The sequence below is a fragment of the Accipiter gentilis genome, chromosome 20 (assembly GCF_929443795.1).
Source record: "Accipiter gentilis chromosome 20, bAccGen1.1, whole genome shotgun sequence".
NCBI lineage: Eukaryota > Metazoa > Chordata > Aves > Accipitriformes > Accipitridae > Astur > Astur gentilis.
Genome location: NC_064899.1, coordinates 20,970,023 through 20,988,318, shown reverse-complemented (window position 1 = coordinate 20,988,318; position 18,296 = coordinate 20,970,023). Strand labels below are relative to the sequence as shown.

The 18,296-nt window shown below is 43.2% G+C and overlaps 1 protein-coding gene across 1 annotated transcript in view; it reads right to left on the bottom strand.

Annotated features, from left to right (window-relative positions):
• The window catches only part of RNF144B (ring finger protein 144B), a 53,706-nt gene extending 36,519 nt beyond the window's left edge, over positions 1-17,187 (bottom strand). The window contains exon 1 of the mRNA XM_049823991.1: positions 16,877-17,187. The gene's annotated coding sequence lies outside the window, so the exon portion shown is untranslated. The remainder of the gene's footprint in view (positions 1-16,876) is intronic.
• Positions 17,188-18,296: the final 1,109 nt, after the last annotated feature.

Genomic DNA, 18,296 nt, shown 5'->3' with positions numbered 1-18,296 from the left:
TGATGCCAGTCTCACACTTCAGGCCATTCAAAATTTACAAAGTAGGTGCCTGAGAGCCCACCACCCCAAAAGGCCTGACCTGGGTTGGGTTCTCAGAGAACACTCACCTTGCTGGCACAAAGCACCTGTCAGGCCACTTATCATCATATTAAAAACCAAACAAACTAAAACTCACACAGATGAGACATTACCTATGTTATATGCAACAGTATAGTGGTCAGAGCCGTCACCGAAGTCCTACGAGCAGAGATCTGACTTGGGACAATGAATTTTTAATTAAAAAAGTAAACTGTGTTCATAAGTACATATATATATGTATCACTATGCCCCCTCAAAGGAGTTGCAGAGTCATTCCCCTCCCATCCCTATGAATCCCTCAGTCTTCATTGCACCCACACTATTTCAATGGGTGTCTCCTCTCCCACTTTCCATTCCAGCTGGTGGCTCGGGAGCTTTCCTGGGCAGTGTGACAGCAAGCACAGATTCCTACTTCCTAGGCAAGCACTTCAAACGTTTAGCCTGTAACATAATTGGTGGGTACCATGAACTCCACCTTCTTTGTGAGTTGTCACTGAGATAGCAGTCCATCGCAAGAGAGGTGGCAAAGGCATCTAAATCCAGGAAAGGATTTCAGATTGCATGTCCTACTTCATATGGGGCTGGAGCTTAAAAATCCAAGCTCATAAGAGTATTCCACGTTGAGTCCTCTTTTCTGCATTGCCTTGACTATGCCAGAGAGCTGCCTGCTCAGGTCTGTAGCTTTTGTCCATCCCACTCACTGGCAACCAGCTCTTCTGTTTCCTAGGGCTCTTAGGCACTGAGGTTTGTGAACCACGAACTAAGTACACCAGCACTTTGACAAGGAGATGCTCAGAAGAGCCATGCTTCCACCACGCGTTATGTCACAGCAGTACTTGGGGGTGAAATTTCTATCCTTTGAGAAGCAACAGATGGAAATACTATGCTTCACATGTAATGGTTTCTGACCTAAGCATTTGAAAACACTGTACTATAGCCATAAAAAATTTCAGGACCCTCATTCTTACACAGTAACACTGAAAGAGAAATTAAAGAGAATTTCCTCATGCTTAAGCTAAAACAATGGAAAGCAAATTTGCAGATTTTATTCACCTCAAAATAGACAGCGGCGTTCAGTGCAGCGTTTAGGGCACAGAAGAATCTATTCCCATCTCCAAGAAACTTGGCTCAACTTGCACAGTTCTGCTTATGAATACACTTAGCTGATGGCAAGAAGACCTTCAGACACATTTCTTAGAAGCAGAGGCCCGGTGGCCAGCTGCACACAGCTGCTTGCACCAGTGCCAAGTACGAGTGCAGCTCTACTAAATCTAAAAAGCTGCATTACGAATGGAGGCAGCACGAACATGAAAACAACAGAGGATCAAGACCTGTCCGTGTGCCTGTCAGATCTAACATCTCACGAGGCAAGCGGGAGACTCGAGCGCTTTGGTCCACCTCTGCTTGCCTCCCCCCCAGTCCTGAGCGTCCTCGTGGCAGGGCTGTCGGGTCAGATTTGGCAGCGCATCACTGCTGCCGTTCTGCTGCTCCCGGAGCGGCCAGGCCAGCTGCAGCCAGTCAGCGAGTGCACGACGTGCCAGCTTGCACTACCTGCTGAATTCCTCCTGAGAGGGAGAAATGATGGTGTCCGTGGAGCGCGAGGGGTCACCACGCTTGAAACCTCACCCCACAGCTCCCACCTCACAACCTGACGCACAGCCGAGCCCCATCCCCAGACCTGCCCCGTGACCCTCCTGCTCTGTGCTCCCACGGGACCGCAGGAAGACACTTCCTCTTCAAAAGCCATGGAACCACAACAAATCTGGGTGGGAGCACGCTTACCCCTTTTGATTTTTACACTTTGCAGTTTCCTAGCCGAGCCTGACAGAGAAGCCACCAGACGCGTCCCTTGGGATGCCCTTCCCGTAAGCATCCAGTTTTAGAGACATAGCCAAGATTCTGGCAACCAAATTCCCGGCCACGAATCCAAAGCGAACTCTCCCTTTAATGGCTTGCTATCACTAGTTCAAAACATACGCCGTGCCTGCATTATTCTTGGCGCAGTCCCCGCTTGCTACCATGATGGTCCCCACTATTTGCTCCATACGGCTGCAGAGCTGGAGCTCCAGCATGGGCGGAAGCCCTGGAAGGAAGCCTCCCTCTGAGTCAGGAACTGCAATACTCTTCTGTAATTACTGCAACGGGGAGGGCGGAGGAGGGAGGAACAGTGAGTCACTGGAAACGCTACAACAGATCAAGAACTACCTGTTATTTAAAACGGGCGCTAGACGTTATCTCAGTATTTAGGGGAATTGTAACACATTTACTCAGGTGTGCTTTTCAACACCAGCTGCATCTGTACAGGTAAGCTATTCGCCCCCATGCTGCATGGATCTGACATTTCTTCATTTACAGGGTAAAAGGTAGCAATGTTAAGAGGAGAGATGTACAAAGGAATATTTCGAGATGTGGGAATGGATATAAAATGGATACAGCTGTTTCCAAAGTCAGTGTTCTTTTTATAACCAAAAGGGTTATAACACTGCATGCTTTTATTAAGGCAGCAGTAGAAAGACTCAGGTGTATGACTGAGGTTTAAGGCTAGGGGCTAATTTTAGATGGCCTAAATCTGGTTCTCAGTGTGATAGCAAGAGAGGCTGCCACAGTGAAGAGTAGGCTCCTGATTCACCGCTCTGCCCTACTAGTGATCAGATGCCACAGTGTGATGGCCGTGGGGACTTGTTATGATATAGCAGGCACCCTTGTCCCTGAAGACTGTTTGTAGGTTAAATTCAGTTTTGCTCCCTGTCCCCCCCCCCCCATCCCCACACTCTTCCTTCCCTCACACCAGGATGCCAGAGTGGGGCATCTAAACCTAGAACGAGCAGAGCACCCTGTGGAAATCTCCAGCAGACAACACCAAGCAAACCTGGCAGACCAGAGGATCCAGCCCCCACACAGCCCAGGCTGGCTCATCTCACCGCAGCCTCATTAACCCTGGCAGGGTTTAGCAGATGAAGCAAAAAGGATGGGAACCACAGAGACAACTGCCTAGAGGAGGCACCACGGCTACCAGCAGCAGCACTCCCTGCATGCTCCCTAAGGGTCCAGCTTGTCCGTAAGCGGCCCTCCAGGTCAGGCTGGCAGAGGCACAGCCATCCTGTTAGTACCCAAAAACCTGTCCATCAGAGAGAGAGTGGATGCATGGCCTACATGGACTGCTCCTTTTCTCAGAGCAATCCAACCAGCTGGTCTCTGCTTCTGCTCGCCAGAATTGTGACTTCTTCTACTGCTGCCAAGGGAAGCATGCAGTGGGGAAGAGTTAATGGTTACAGGAAAGGGTAGCCCCATCCAGTGGCAACTGGGCTCCAAAGAGAAATCAGGCCTGCGGAGGAAGTTCATTCCCATGATCAGATCAGATGGTGGAAATGATGGGGAGAGAAGGACATGTGTCCTCCTCCTGCTCTTACCCTCTACTCCTTCTCCTGTTCTTTCCCCACATTTGAAGATATATTGTCCTCTGCCAAGCTCTCAAACCATCTCCCCGACTTTACTACCCTGGCAGAACTGACTTTTCCATACACTGCAGAGAAGCTGTGAAGTTCCACCTCAGTTGCTCCAAATTTTTATGGCTTTCACTTTGCTAGGCTTAGTCCCACAGACTGTCATTAGTTAATTATACATCCATTAGCTCCCTTTACAGCAGCTTAAAATTCCTTCTGTAATTACAAGTGAGTTGCCAACAGTTTAGGTTGAAAACAAAACACCTAAGATATGTGTTGCGCAGGGGAAGAGGGAATCAGTGAAGAATGAGTTGGGGACAAAGAGGAAAACACCATTCCATATTTGCTTATATTAATAAAAGTCACCTGAAATAAAAGTAAATAGAAAGTCCCTGAAAAAAACAGACCCTCATATATAAAAAATACATTTCTAAGCACTAAGATCTTCCCTTTCATGCTCACAAACACAAATGACCCATTTAGGATAGAATCCCAAATAAAGCAAGAAATGTATGACTGAAACTGGAATACAGCACATAACTCTTCACAAAACCTCCACTGAACAGCAACAAAGGCTCCATGAGATGATGTGGAATAAGGATAAACATGTCTCAGGGACATCTAACCTGGAGGAACATAATAAACTAAGCTCTGCACCAGTGCAAATGGGTGATGAGGAAGGCTCAAACTGGCCCCAGCTTGCATAAACGCTCATGAACTGTAAAGATCCAAGCCTTTTTACATACTTCTATCAGCCATGAACATGCACACACACACACACACACACAAATACAGATCACACTCCCTTTACATTGCACAGAATTTCCAGGAAACGGGACGTATTTCCTCAAGGGGTATGCTGCCCATCTTATAAGGAAGAAGAACTGTTGGGAAGACTCATCCTTCCCTGGCTCTGACGCTAATGGTGTTGATGCCGCAGGATAAGGCATGACCAGACAGTCTGAATGAATGTGAGTGAGCTATATGGGGTCAGTCCTAGGAGAGCATAAACTGCACAGTCACCAGGACCAGAGTTTGCTGAGCACTCAGACCTGTCAACGTTTCCATTTCGTTCATCTGCCTGCAAACAATTTTGCTTTTTCTCTGGGAGATGACAAAGCTTTGTGCTTTCACATAGCACTGAAATGTCTCAACACTATCCATAAGCAAGAAAACACTAGAGTGTGCTCAAAGCAGAAAGAGAAGGGCTTGGGGGGTCGGAAGGATAAGTACGAGCAGAAACACTAACACAAAAGCCGTGGAGGTTTTGAGCAAAATATGAAAAACACAACAGAGGCACTGGAAGAAGGAGTACAGAACTTGTCTGCCTTCAGGGCCTCCTGACACCACAGTGTCTGGTGTCTGGCTTAGAAAACGACTTCCTAACAGCAAATATCTGCTGTGCTGGCTTCTAGACAGGTACCCCTTGCAAATCTTGGTATTAGTGTCCTGAAGTGGAAACTATTAACTCCCTGAAGTGAGAGTGAGAGAAACTGGGTGGGTGTCCGGCAGCCAGCCAAGGTCAAGCCACCACAGCTCCATAAAGGTGTTAAAAATTGATGCAACCTAGAGCTGAAACTTTCCCTGTGAGCATGCATTGTAAGGTAACATCCTTGTTACAATCACACAAAGGCTCGCTTGAGTCTGCCCAGCTGCCTCAAACCAAGAATGCCAGGCTCAAAGAACAGAAGTTACTCTGTATATGTGATAGAGCAAACAAGCCAGACAGTCTCCTAAACTACATCAGAAGGACATTGCCTGCTTGCCTGCAATCAAGTCACTGTACTTAGTTAAAAAAACGTATCTGAATGTGACTTTCACCACTTGGAAACATCACATAAAATCATGAAAGCCTTCTGCACTGAAGCTGGAAGAGAATGAATGGATTATATTCAGCACCGTAAGTCATCCTTTCATTTTTCACATGCTGCATCCAAAAGCAACAACAGAGTTCTTGGAGAAGCTACTTCAAGCCTTGTGTTTACAAACAATTCTGCTGAAGCTAGTAGAGCTGTACGCTTTTAGCTCAATTTGGAGTTTAAAGGAGTCAAGAAATGTACAAACATGAGACAAGTTGCTCCAGGAAACATTCACGGAATAAAAAGGGTCCTTTGTGTGGTTTTCCCCGCGGGCTGGCGTGTGCCTGAGCCCGTTCTGTGGGGCAGGCTGAGCCCCGGCAGACCCCTCGACCCCCGTACCCCCCAGGCTTGCCATAAACCAGCACCCAGGCATGGACTTGCTCACTGTCCTGGTTAAACCACGACACACACACACGGTGGCATCGTAAAGATGTCACGTGTGGGTCTAACACATAACATCGCACTTCCCAGTTTACAAAAAGCATTTTAGTGTCAGAACGAACACACAGCACCTGTGCTAAGCTCCTACTTAGTGTTGTCCCAGGTATTCACTGAACTTCCTTGAAGAAACATTTGCAAGCACTGTAATTGTTTCTTATGCCCTAGAGATTTTTTAAGTACTCCACCCATTACGAAATTACTTCAATGCCATACAAAAACCTGTTTTGACATCGTTCAGCTCAGGATTCTGTTGTTTACTGTAACTAAGGTTCCCCCCCTTCAAAATAAAATAGAAGAAGAAAACTACCTGAAAAATACAAGTGTTCAAAACCAATGCCAAAAATCGGGCCTTTGGCAAAAAAAGAATAATTATAGAAAGATTTAAAAAATAGAGTGGTATTAAGATAAGGGGGTCAGATCATAGAAGATATAAACTGAACTATGAAATTAGGCTATGTGAAGACAGCTGTCAGAAACCCACATTTCTATCAATTTCAGCAAAACCCCATCATTACCAGTTTTGGTTACAAGTCCTTTGCTGTCCCAACTCTCTCAAGACAATGTTATTCAAAATTCACTTCTAAGGCAGCTCTTTTAAACGCAACAGCTCTGCACAGAGAAGTAGTCTGAATCAAGCGCACCAGTACTTCTGTGGTCTAATAGACTGACCACTAAACCACAATGCATTAATTTCTCCTCCTTTTGATATGCACTGCCTACACAGAGCTACCTATCTAGTCCATACAGCATTACTTATCAAGCAGTGATTCACTAAGGCTGTAAAATGTACGATTAAAACTCCAATTCAGGAAAGCCTTCATCTTCAAGAAGGACATTTAATCATATGTTTAAGGGCTCCTGAGGGCGCCTGAATATCTTGCTTTATTGCAATGAGATTATTAACTAGTTAAACAACTACTTAGATTTCCTGAAGTTGTGGTGTCAAAAAAAAGCAACCAGATCTGCAAATAGAAGGTCTAATTTTAAATACATTTTTAATATATTCAGAATTACTGTTTTACATCTCTGACTTAATACAGCAAGCACTTGATTACATGCATGTACAAGGAAAACCCATTTCTGGATTACCATAATATACTACCAAGACGAAGTATTAGAGAGAATAAAAGTATTACAATATGTGTTCTCTTTGAGCAGGGCTTAAGAAAAGTCAGATGTATAATATTTTATGACAGCTTTCTGCACGGTAAAATTTTTATTTTATGAAAACTTCTTTAAAGAACAAGCAGCCTAAGTAAACATGCTGTCTGGTACATGAGAACGCACTGAAGGCAATTTCTCTCACTTGTTTTCATTGGAATGCCTGGAAAAAAAAAAAAAAAAGAGCCCTTGAGCTGCTGTTCAAGAAGCACTGGCTGTATGGAGTATTTTCATATCATGCTAGCAACCAAAAAATAAATATATCAAATACTTTGAAAGGAATGTAGTGAGTGGGAAGCCTCTTGCACAAAAAAAAAATGTAAGGGACAGACTGCACTAATTATCATCCAGCTTCCTGCCAGGCATTTTTATACCAGCAATTTAGGATGCCTAAAACACACATTGAACAGCTTCCCAAATCTCACATGCACCAAATAATTTCAAATCGTTCTAATAAATCAAAACACCATTAGGGCACATGTAAATCAGTCTCCACAAGTCTTTGAGAGTACACTTGTCAGGTAATACCTCTACTGTACTGTAATACTGTGAGGTATGAATAACTCTGAGATTTTAAAACACCAGTTCTTTACAGTAACCTCTAGCAACCCTACATCAATATGTCTTCGGGGAGTTTCTTTGCAAGAAGATCATGGATATTAATTGAATATAACAAACCACTTTTTTTTTTTTTTCCCCAAAACATATGTGACTGCAATTGTGGGAATCCTTTATGTGTTTCCTTGCAATGCTGCTTTAGAATAAGCAAGGGGAAAAATGTGGGCTTTTCCCCCTCCCATTGCTAAAAAGCTGGGGAGTCGAAGAAAAGGGAATCTAATAGCCAATGGTGAAATAAATGCTGCTACTCCCAGCTGACAGGCAGCTAGGAAAAGCACTTTCTGATCACTTAAAGATAAAAACATGAAGACTGAAAAAGAAATAATGGAGCCTGTTACTAAGCTGAAATGCATAATCAAAACATGGTCTTCGTTTCTTTTCAATACTGACAGGAGCCACAAAATGGCAGTATTAATTGAATCCATGAGAAAGGGAGTAAGCCCTTCTACATGGAATGAGGTCAGACAGTCATATCGCAGCAGCCACCACCTTCACTCACTTCTCATGGAACTGTTCTTGAACTAGGACATACCAAAGTTCAGGACACAGCTCTGTCAACAGCGCCAGGCTGGAAAGCCATAGCTCCCGGCACCAGGACCAAGTGGATGTGAGTCCTGGGCAGGCCTGTCGGCATCAAGTTCGGGAGGACCCAAATGTGTCAAACTTACTCTGCCTGAGCAGCGTAATGGTGTCAGCCACAGGCAGCAGGACATGGTGATACGTCTGGTCCCTAGCAGGATTCCCCTAAAGTTTTATGTTCACCCTGGCAGTCACAGAGCTAAAGAAAGTTGATCAGCACAAAATGCAGTGAAACAGGCAAAGTGCAGCCAGACAACAGAACTTGTGTATTTTGGCATCAAACATTTCCAAATATTTCCAAAACACATCAAAACAACAAAATTATACCAAGTGGAATTCCAAGTATTGGTTACCAGGTCTAAGATTAGACTCTAAAGCTTATCTAAATAACATCCCCTATTCTTAATGACACTATACAACATCTGTTCAATGCTAAGCTACAAGGAATTCCCAGCCAAACTAGTTTGGTGCACTTTACTTTTAACTTCCTGTTGACGAGAGGTAGTATACTACTATTAAATAAAAACACACTCTTCGTGACATTAATGACAAAAGCAAATGGTCGGTCTTCCTCTCTGTCCACACGAAACCTTTTGGTAACCGTAGCATTTACTAAGTAAAAAGGAATTGAGTTTTTGGGAGGTCAAACAGGTTGATAACTTGGCTAGCTGTCTCGGCTGAAACAGGAATAGGAAGTCAGATGTAATAATTCGCCTTTGACACAGAAAAAAAAGTTTATTTTTGTTAATCAGATAACGAAACCTTGGGATATGTTAACTCCTTGAGCTGGAATGTGTACAGTTTAGATATGGCATGTTCAGAAGATATTTGTGACATTGGCCTGTTCTTACATCAAGGATTTTTAGAAGATATTTGTAAACATGCATTGTTAAAGTGAAAGCAATGGAATGTTATTTGACAGAAAGACCAACTTGATCTGTTTGTTCATAGCATGTACTCTTCTTCTAAGAAGAAACTAACTGGGCTGTTGGGCTCCTCGGGCTGGACATGGCTCCTTTTCCAGAGCATCCAGCGCTGCGTTTGGAGCAAGCAGTGTCCTGACTGCAAGGCAAGCAGGTCAAGGCAAGTGGAGACGTGACACAAAGCCAGGCCCCAAAAGTGACAGCAAGAAACTTCTTAGGGCCAAGGGAAGAGTGCGGAGTTTGCCAGAAGCCAAAGAAGAGCTCAGCTGACTGAAACAATGAAAGTGATCCTCCACCGAATTCTGCAAAAACACCATATACTAAAAAAAGTTACCGAACACCATCTAGTGAAAAAAATTAACACATATTTAGGTATTTATTTTTAGAAGGGATGATCTGAGAAATGTTTTTTTCAGTGCTTGCAATAAGATGACACCTTTAACATCCCTGTCATTTTGTCAGGCCAAGAAAATGGCAAACCTACAAGATTATGGTCCTACAGTCTTTGTTCACTACAAGCATTGAAAAGCACTTTCACACAAGTTTAGATTTACATCAACAGGAATCAAAGAGTAAGTTCATTTTCCTTTTATAACAATTTTTGTCCGACTGCTCAGTGAATAAAACTAATAAGTATAATGTTCTAATTTGCCCCTATCTAATCTCACAGTCGAATATGCTGCCCATTATTATAGAAGAAACACGCTGTGCAAGGTAACCAAGATAAAACAGGTAAAACATTGAAAACTGCCCTTGATCCAAATAACTCTTGATGACTTAGAAAGCGAGGAGGGGGGGACACTACCCAGTGGTAACTTTCAAGTCTTAGCTACAATGACATTCAGTACATCAAAGACTGGGGAGTCAACTCTGAAGATTAGACCTTGGGGAAGTCACTACCAACAATATAAGCATTTTCCATTAAGAAAACAACATGAATAGCTAATGACTATGTTGGAGTTTGACAAGAAACAATACAGTCATTAAGAAGCAATAGCAGAGGTTTGGATCCGGACATGAGCAGGTTGTTTTGGAACTGAACACATGCATTTACTGAAATAACTACTACTGCTTCTCACAACTGGTTATTAAACTAATCAGAGTGTATCCCTGAACCACTCCTCTGCCAGTCCCTGAATAAGCCCTACCAAAGTCAGCTGCAACCAGAGATAAGGAAAGGACAGAGCACTGAACGAGTCCCAGCTCTGGCCAGATCTGCAGAGGTAAAAAAGAGAAGTAAACTCCAGTAACAATCCCCTAACTGAGCTTCCCTCTGCTTGTCCTCTCGATATCCACATTTGCTCTCCCTCTTTTCCAGCCCACACATGGGAAGCGCGATGAGCCCAGCATGCTGGGAGATGGCTCCTGGGAGGGGGACGGCTCCTGGGAGGGGGTCTGCTGCAGGCGATTCTTTCGACATTGCCTGCTGCCCCAGCACGGAGGAGCCCCACGGTGCCCACCCCATCAATCAGGACATGACTCTGGGGCATCTCTAACCTCTGACAGGCTTCACGTACATGCTACTGAACGAAAGTTGCAAACTGCGCTGGAATAACAGTAACAGCTTCAACTACAATTAGTCTTATGCTCTTCACTAACAGCTACATATTTTTAAATCACCTATATATTCCTACTTTTATAAATGAACAGAGCATGATCTATTTTGTTCTGCATCTTACTAACTATATAAGACAAATACGACATTTTCTTAAACTTGAGTAAAAAAGCTTTGCAGCGTCTCGGCTGATGACACTGTCTGTCATGCAACACAATGTCATCTCATTGCTGCCCTGCCCTCTCCCACCTGACTTTCTGCATCCACTTTCTGACTCTGTGTTTCAGGCTCTAAGCACTGACAGAAGATTTTTGCCTGTACAGTGTCAAGCACAGGGAACACAGTTTCTCAGGTGCTCGATGCAACTACTTACAAATCCGGATGATACTGCAAGACATATAATAAACCAGAAGTATACATCAAATGCAGTTAGAGGTTTGCATTCATCATCCCCTCCCTTCAGTTCCAAATTTCAACCTTCATTGCAGAAATAATTTCAGAGAACAGCAACCTGTAAACATACCAGATTTCAGCCTCATGTGCCTTAGTATCTGTTAACAACTGGCTAGTCTCTACATGATCTTAGCCATGAAGTCGAAGCCCTGCCAATGGGAGAGTTTCCAATGGCTCCAATGGACCTGCTTATGTGTGCAAAGAGAAGCAACTAGGAGCAGTTGAAAGAAGCTGCCCCACCTCCCAAACACTCAGAAAAATTAGTATCTAAAACACAGCACTGAAGGAACTCATAGACTAACTATACTATAGGGTGACAACCTTACAGAAACCTTTCTAAAGATATCTTTCTGCTAGCTGGTCTTTTAATTATGACCATGACAACTAATGCCCCTCAAAAAGGCATTTTGCCCTCATTGTTAAGGAATTAGGAAAAGGAGCTATGGCAAGAATTCTTGACTCCTTCTCTACTCCTTTCCCCACAACTACATGTTTCCTTCAGTTGTTGGCCCATCCTCTCAAAATGTGGGAAGCTAAGTCAACAAGGGGATTGAAACCAGTCAAGCCATGTACACTGCTTGGGTATTTGCAATAAAAACATTGACCAATCCAAAAAATACATGTCCTTAAAGTAGTATTGAATAAATTATATATACATATATGTGGCTTTTACTCCAGTCCAGGCAAAGGGCATGATTGCCTTTCCCACAAATCCTCCCCGGAGACTGTGATGGAGATTCCCCACCACCAAACCCATCATTGCAACTGTGAAGAGGTCAGATAGGTGCAAGATTGCATCCTCTCCATTGTGCAAAACTTCAGCAAGCAAGTTATTGCTGGCCCTGTGGATGTTATCTTAGCCCTATAATGGGAAAACCCCATCGGGAAGGGTTCCAAGACCAGTGGTTAGCCAAGGGTCCACTGCTGTGAAAAAGCTCCAAGCGAGTGCAATGGTAAATAGCACACAGGATCCTCCTGTTTTCCCCACTGACTACATTTTTGTAACCTTCTTTTTTTGAAGGGGGTAAGACCAGCTTGTTTTCCTTCATCATCTCCCCACCTCCACCCATCAGAATGCTTCCAAATTTAAGCACAGGGAGAACACATGAACTTTTCCATCTATTGCTGACATAACCAGTATCAGCCTGGACGTCACAGCTTCTACTTAAACCTGGAATTTTCTTTGCATGCAAACGATTCGCCTACATACTAGCTGTCATGAAATGTGTTTTTCCTTCCACGTACATAGGGTTTAGGGTTTCGAGCACGCAATTTTGAATGATTTGCAGCTATATATACATGAGCAGGGAATTGACCCCTAAGCCACAGCAGCATATAGTACATAAAAGCATAAGTAGCCGTAGCCTTGAAGGACCCATTTCATGACCTGAACACAGAGATACAGCTCTTTCATTGCAATTTGTTTTCCTTTTTGCAAACATATAAAGCACATAAAAGTTTTCAGTTCTGCACATTTACTCCCTGGCAGACTGAAGATACAATAGTTTGTATAACCAAACATGAATATCAAAGCTTCTGTTAGACACTCAGACAGCGTCCACTCTTTGAGTAGTGACTCATGTCATATACTTTCCCTCCTCTCCTCATTATTACAGCAAAGTGAAAGGCAGAAAAGCTTGCAACAGACACAAATACTGCCATTCTCAATTAAAAGGGAGAAACATGATCATGACAGTAAAATGGTATTTTTTTTCTTTTAGTAAAAAGTAATTTTGTACTCTGTCTCCTAATCAGCATCTCTCATCTCTCCTTCAGACAAAAAGCAGGTAGAATGGTTGTGTCTACAACAAGCTCCAGTGCACAGGAAGAAACCCCATGCAGGGGATGTGTTCTAGTGTGCACAAACTCACATTCACAAGCTGGACTTTTCCACAGTAATATGCTGGCTATAGCTTTCACGAACAGCACGTCTTGACTTCACCATCTTCACTGCTAACAGCTCCAGACCAACACCAGAAAATACACCTTATCAAGTCCCAATTCTGGAGCCACACAATAGCCCCACTCTGACTCACCCAATTGCCCTTATTTATGGTCTTTGAAGTCTGTCAGACAGGTACAGAATTTCTCATTAGGTTTTATATAAACATAATTTATACAAACAGTCCCTTCACTACAGAGTGTCTGAGACTGCCTTACTTCAGAGAGGTTAACAGTTCTCCAGCTGGAGCCAGATTCACATGGCCCAAATTGCTGTGGCCAGTGCTGGCTGGCTTTGGGACTCCAGAGATACTGACCTGCTTGGAAACACGAGCCACAAGGATGCCTGTAGATCCCGTAGTCGAGCAGCTCAAACTCCACTGAAGCCAAAACTGTACTTGCAGGCACCAGGGACATTCAAAGAATCAAGTAAGCTGATGGCATTTCTAATTATGGATTATGGATTTTCCCTTGGAGGCTGAGAAGATTCCCCTAGAAATACCGTGAAAAACCACCCAGGTCTTGGGCAACCCACAATATTTTTTCTTTATTAAAATAGAATAAGAGGAACCAGAAACGGGGAATATGTCATTGTGTGCAAGTATCAACACATATAAAGAGATCCAGGAAACTGCATCAACAAAATGTGTTTTATACAGCTACATTTTTTATCTGAAAGTGTGTTTGCAGTGCCGTTAACCTAGTTGTGCTCTCAAGCCGAGAAATTTCCACTCAGCACCTCTGCTCCTCCCTGGAAGACTAGGAGTTGGAAAAGTCCCACTTCAGCAGGAAGTGAAGGATGAGGTCCTTTGTAATTTGAGATGCTATCTTTTTTTTTATGAGTGTTTTAGTATCTGCTAGCAATGATCTACTTTATGAACATAATGCCCACTCAGTTCCCACTGAGTCAAAACCATTTACAAGAGACACAGAGAAAGATTACCGAACACTATTTTCTTACTGATCAGCACAAAGTTATTTGGCACGAGCATCTCTGTAAATATTTGTCCAACACTGGGTAAATTTGCAGGGTACGATGGCCCTCAGACCTGTACTTCTTTCTGTCAAGTGAGAAGGCTCATAGTCTAGCACTGGAGCTCAGCTGTGCTTCAGCACAAATACAAAATGCTAGAGGCTGAGCTTAGTATCATTGCTGTCTTTCCCCCTGGACCTGTTCTTTTTTGTTTTGTTCAATATTCACCTTCACAAACAAAAAGAAGACTAATTTTGAGCTGGAATGAATGTAAGGTTATTCCTGGCTGTTGGGTAATGGAGAGAATTTGTGAAGTGCATTAGACAGAGCTGGGCTTTGGCATGGGAAGCCAGAGGGAGGGGAGGGAACTGTACCTACCTCCTGGCGAGCACACGGGGGAAGAGGACAGATCCAGAACCATTTTCAGCCTCATGAAGCTGAAGGCAATGTCTGCTTTGGTATGTACAAGGAGGTCCGATGGACTCAGTTCACAGCGACACTAGCAGCCTGCCACAGTATTTTGTTCACATGTGCTTGTGACATCCATGGGCCCAGAGCTATAATTACGGTCTCAGATGTCATGGTACTACTAGCCCAGGAGATATTTATATGGATCTGATACATACAATCTATAGGCGCTGTGTAGTTTCAGACACATTCAGGAGAACTCCCCACTCAAAGAAGAGGGACAGCAAGTCTATAGCAGTTTTTTGAGCTACACATCAAAGCAATACACTCCACTGGGTCTCACCACTGAAAGTCACTGAAAGGTCTGGAGAAGGTGGACTGCAGGCACAGGGCTCAGACTCATACCACAGATATTATCAGAGGCATACTAATGAACCGGGGTTAAGTATTAGCGCTGCTTATTTTCCTGTAAAGTGACTTGCTGCTTCTTCTCACAGTCCCATTTTAAACTTAGGATGATAATAAGGACAAATACGTACTTTCCTTCTCCACCAGAAGGGAAAGGCCGGATAACTACTTGAACACTGTTTATTTATTTCTACAAAACTTATGAAGCATTTAGAGAATACAGTGTAATCCAAGAACCTAGCTAGAGAGAAACAACTCCATATTGTTTGCTATTTATATTATTAACTTTTGCTCCAAAGTATACCACCACACAAACAAAATCACCAAAATGTCACCATCTGTGGGAAAGAAGACTGTGACTATCAGCGAGGAGCACGCAGGCTATAGTTCAGCATGGGGAACAGAAACTATACCAGGTTGCCAAATGCTGTTCCTACATTAAGTGTATGAAGGTTTCTATGTCCTTGTATAAGCAGACAGCACTTTGTGTTAAATAACCCCATTGGACAGTAAGGTGCATGGGAGAAAAGGAGTCTGATTCTCATCATACTGGCTTGGCTCCAGAATAGCTCCAGTTTATTTTGAAGGAATGCCTCCCACTTTACCACAGCTTTAGACGCTCTGCAAACACACTCCTCTCAATCCATAATCTAAAGCATTACTTCCAGGAACATAACAGCAGCCATCCCCTTATCAATGTGCTGTATTTTTTCCAACTTAGCTTATGTTCACCGAGGGAAGGGTTTCAGCCACTTTCATGCTATGACAACAACCCATACCCTCACTCACATTCAGACATAGACGAGTCCTAAACAGGACAAGAATCAGGTCAATGCATTTGTTTTGGAAAATATTTAAGGACAGGATTTTGAAACTTCTGTTTCCAGAAATATTGGCATCCCAAACCCAGTGCTTGCCCTTAACTGAGACCACTTGCCCTTCAGACTGAGGGTAGCCAAACATATCGTGTTGCTGTGCCTGCTCACAGTTCGTTGGAAAGCTGCATGGGGGCATTTCAGTCACGGCCTGTATCTCTGCTAAAATTTACTTCTTAAAAGCATTCAGTGTCTATTTACCAAACGGATGGGAAGTCACCCGGCAATGCTTCCTTAACTATAGTTATCCTAAATATTTTACTACTTACAGTGCTCTCTGAAGGAAGGCATTTGATATTGCTGTACACATTTAGGAAGCAGTGTGCCTTTGTATTATAGAAAATACAGAGCGTTATAGTAAGTCAGACGGAAACATCTTCATTACTGAAGCAGATTTGTAGTGATAAAGCCTTATGCTGAGAAAGCAGTGCAAACATATCAGTAAATGCAATTTTCTGTTCTTAGTGTAAAAAAATTTAAAAATGCAAACTAGAAAACAAATATACTGTATATTTAGTATGTGCTTACATAAACCACATAACCCTAAACCCTGAACAGATTAGAAGTGTACATTAACACTTATAATACAGATCAGCATATTTTTCCTTCCCGATACCAGCTGTACAAGACTGTGGCAGACGAAATGCCTTTAAACCAGGAGGAAATCTCTGCATTTTAGACTCCGGCTCCCTCCTGATTAATCAGATGTGTTTTCAGTATGAACAGAGTTCTTGTATTTAAACTAAAACAGATAACATTGACTGACAGTATGCCATCTTAGCAACTGCTTTCCATACAGATATGTCCTAATACCGCAGCATTTTCAAACACTTCACACAGATATTTCTTTAAAAGTTACACTGACAAGAGTAATTTCACCCTTTTGGGAAGTACTTGATGTCTAATTAATTTTCTGTGCCTTTAACAGTCGGGACTCCCAGATTTCCGTTTGCCTCAGCTCTAAGCACCACACAGTTTGATTTTAGCCAAACCACAAATAACATTTATTTTAGCTCTTTAATCATTCTAGTTCTTACCTTTTTTTTAACTAAGCCTTTTCTACCTTCTTCCCTCAGGAGCAAATGCTGGCTTTCTGTTGTTTTCAGGGTATCCTTTGCTTTTAAGGGGAAAAAGCAGACAGAAAGCTGTATTCCAACATACCTTGAAAGGAAAGCAGCGTTCACTGCCAGCTGTGTGACTTTTCAGTAGCTGCACTCAGACTCCAGCATTCCCAAGAACCACGATGTCACAAACCTCTAAAGCTCGCAACCAGCAGCGGAGGCAGATTGCTCTCGCACGCCCTTCCTCCTCTCCCGGTATCTGACAGCTGTACACTTTTTAGGACTGCAGCAGGACTTGTCTCCCAGCCCCTTTGCCACTCTGATAAATCATCCCCTCCCTGCTATTAAGAGCATGCTGCCATTATATCTTAAAAGCACGTCACAGCTTGTATGCAGTAGCTGTGGGAAAGCTGCATTTACTTGTACAGGAAGCTTGAGTACAGCACTTCCTACTTCCCATCCGAGTCTCAATCCAACTGCAGGTGATTACTTAAACCCTGCCAGCTTCCAGCCAACGCATACCCTACGTTCTTATCTGGATATCTGTGCTGCTTTTAATCACAACTCCCATCTGAGCCCTGACAAGAGAAAACTGAAAGAGACGAGGCGTTAGATGTGACACTCCTCCCAATTACCATTTAACCTGTTTTGGGATAGCAGTTTGTGTAGCAGCTGCCCTCCCCGCAGATGATGTCTGAAACATTGCTGGCTTCTGCTTATCTCCACATGTGAAAAATGTCAATTTAAAAGCAAAGTGACTTCTTCACGTTGGAGGGCAAGGGAGCAGAAAATCTAAACGCACAAGTAAACTATCAGTGTCATTTCAAATCCGAGTGCTTAATGACGACGGTGCCAATACTAAATTTTGATTCTTTAAGCTGGGCTTGTGTGCAAGAGGGGCTGGAAATCCTGCAGTTGCGTACTCCAAACCTAGGGGTGTGATTCACACCAGCCAAGAAGCAGGAGAAGGTACTGTTGTGCCACAAGACACCAAGACCTCAAGAAGTTTTCCTGCTGTAGGAAATGTACCACACCCACAGATAAGAAGTACAGATGTATCTCAGTCCAGGGGGTGCAGGAAAACAGAGGGAGAAAAAGTACAGATGCTGATCTATAGTTTTCTCTTTACGATGAAATAAGTTTACTTTGTACTTCATGCAATTATTGCTGCCATTTTGCCTTCAGTACTTTTCTGTAAAGACAGATGTATAGGCATTTCTTCCAGGCTGCACAGAAGCCCACAGCTGAGCTTTTAGTTATTTTCAGACAATTATATGGCACCAGATTAATTGAAGGAAAAGGCAGAGAGCTCGTGCAACCTTAATTCAGCCTCTTTGCACCTATGCATTACAGGTTTGCTTGAATTATCATCACATAGTCTTTTCCCCTTGGAATAAGTACAAACTTTATCAACCTATTTGACATTGGGTGTTACATATAATTTTCTATCTGGGGAAGGAGGGAAATAACCAGAAAAAATATAGGCGTTCCAACATGTGGAATCACGTTGATCCCTGCAG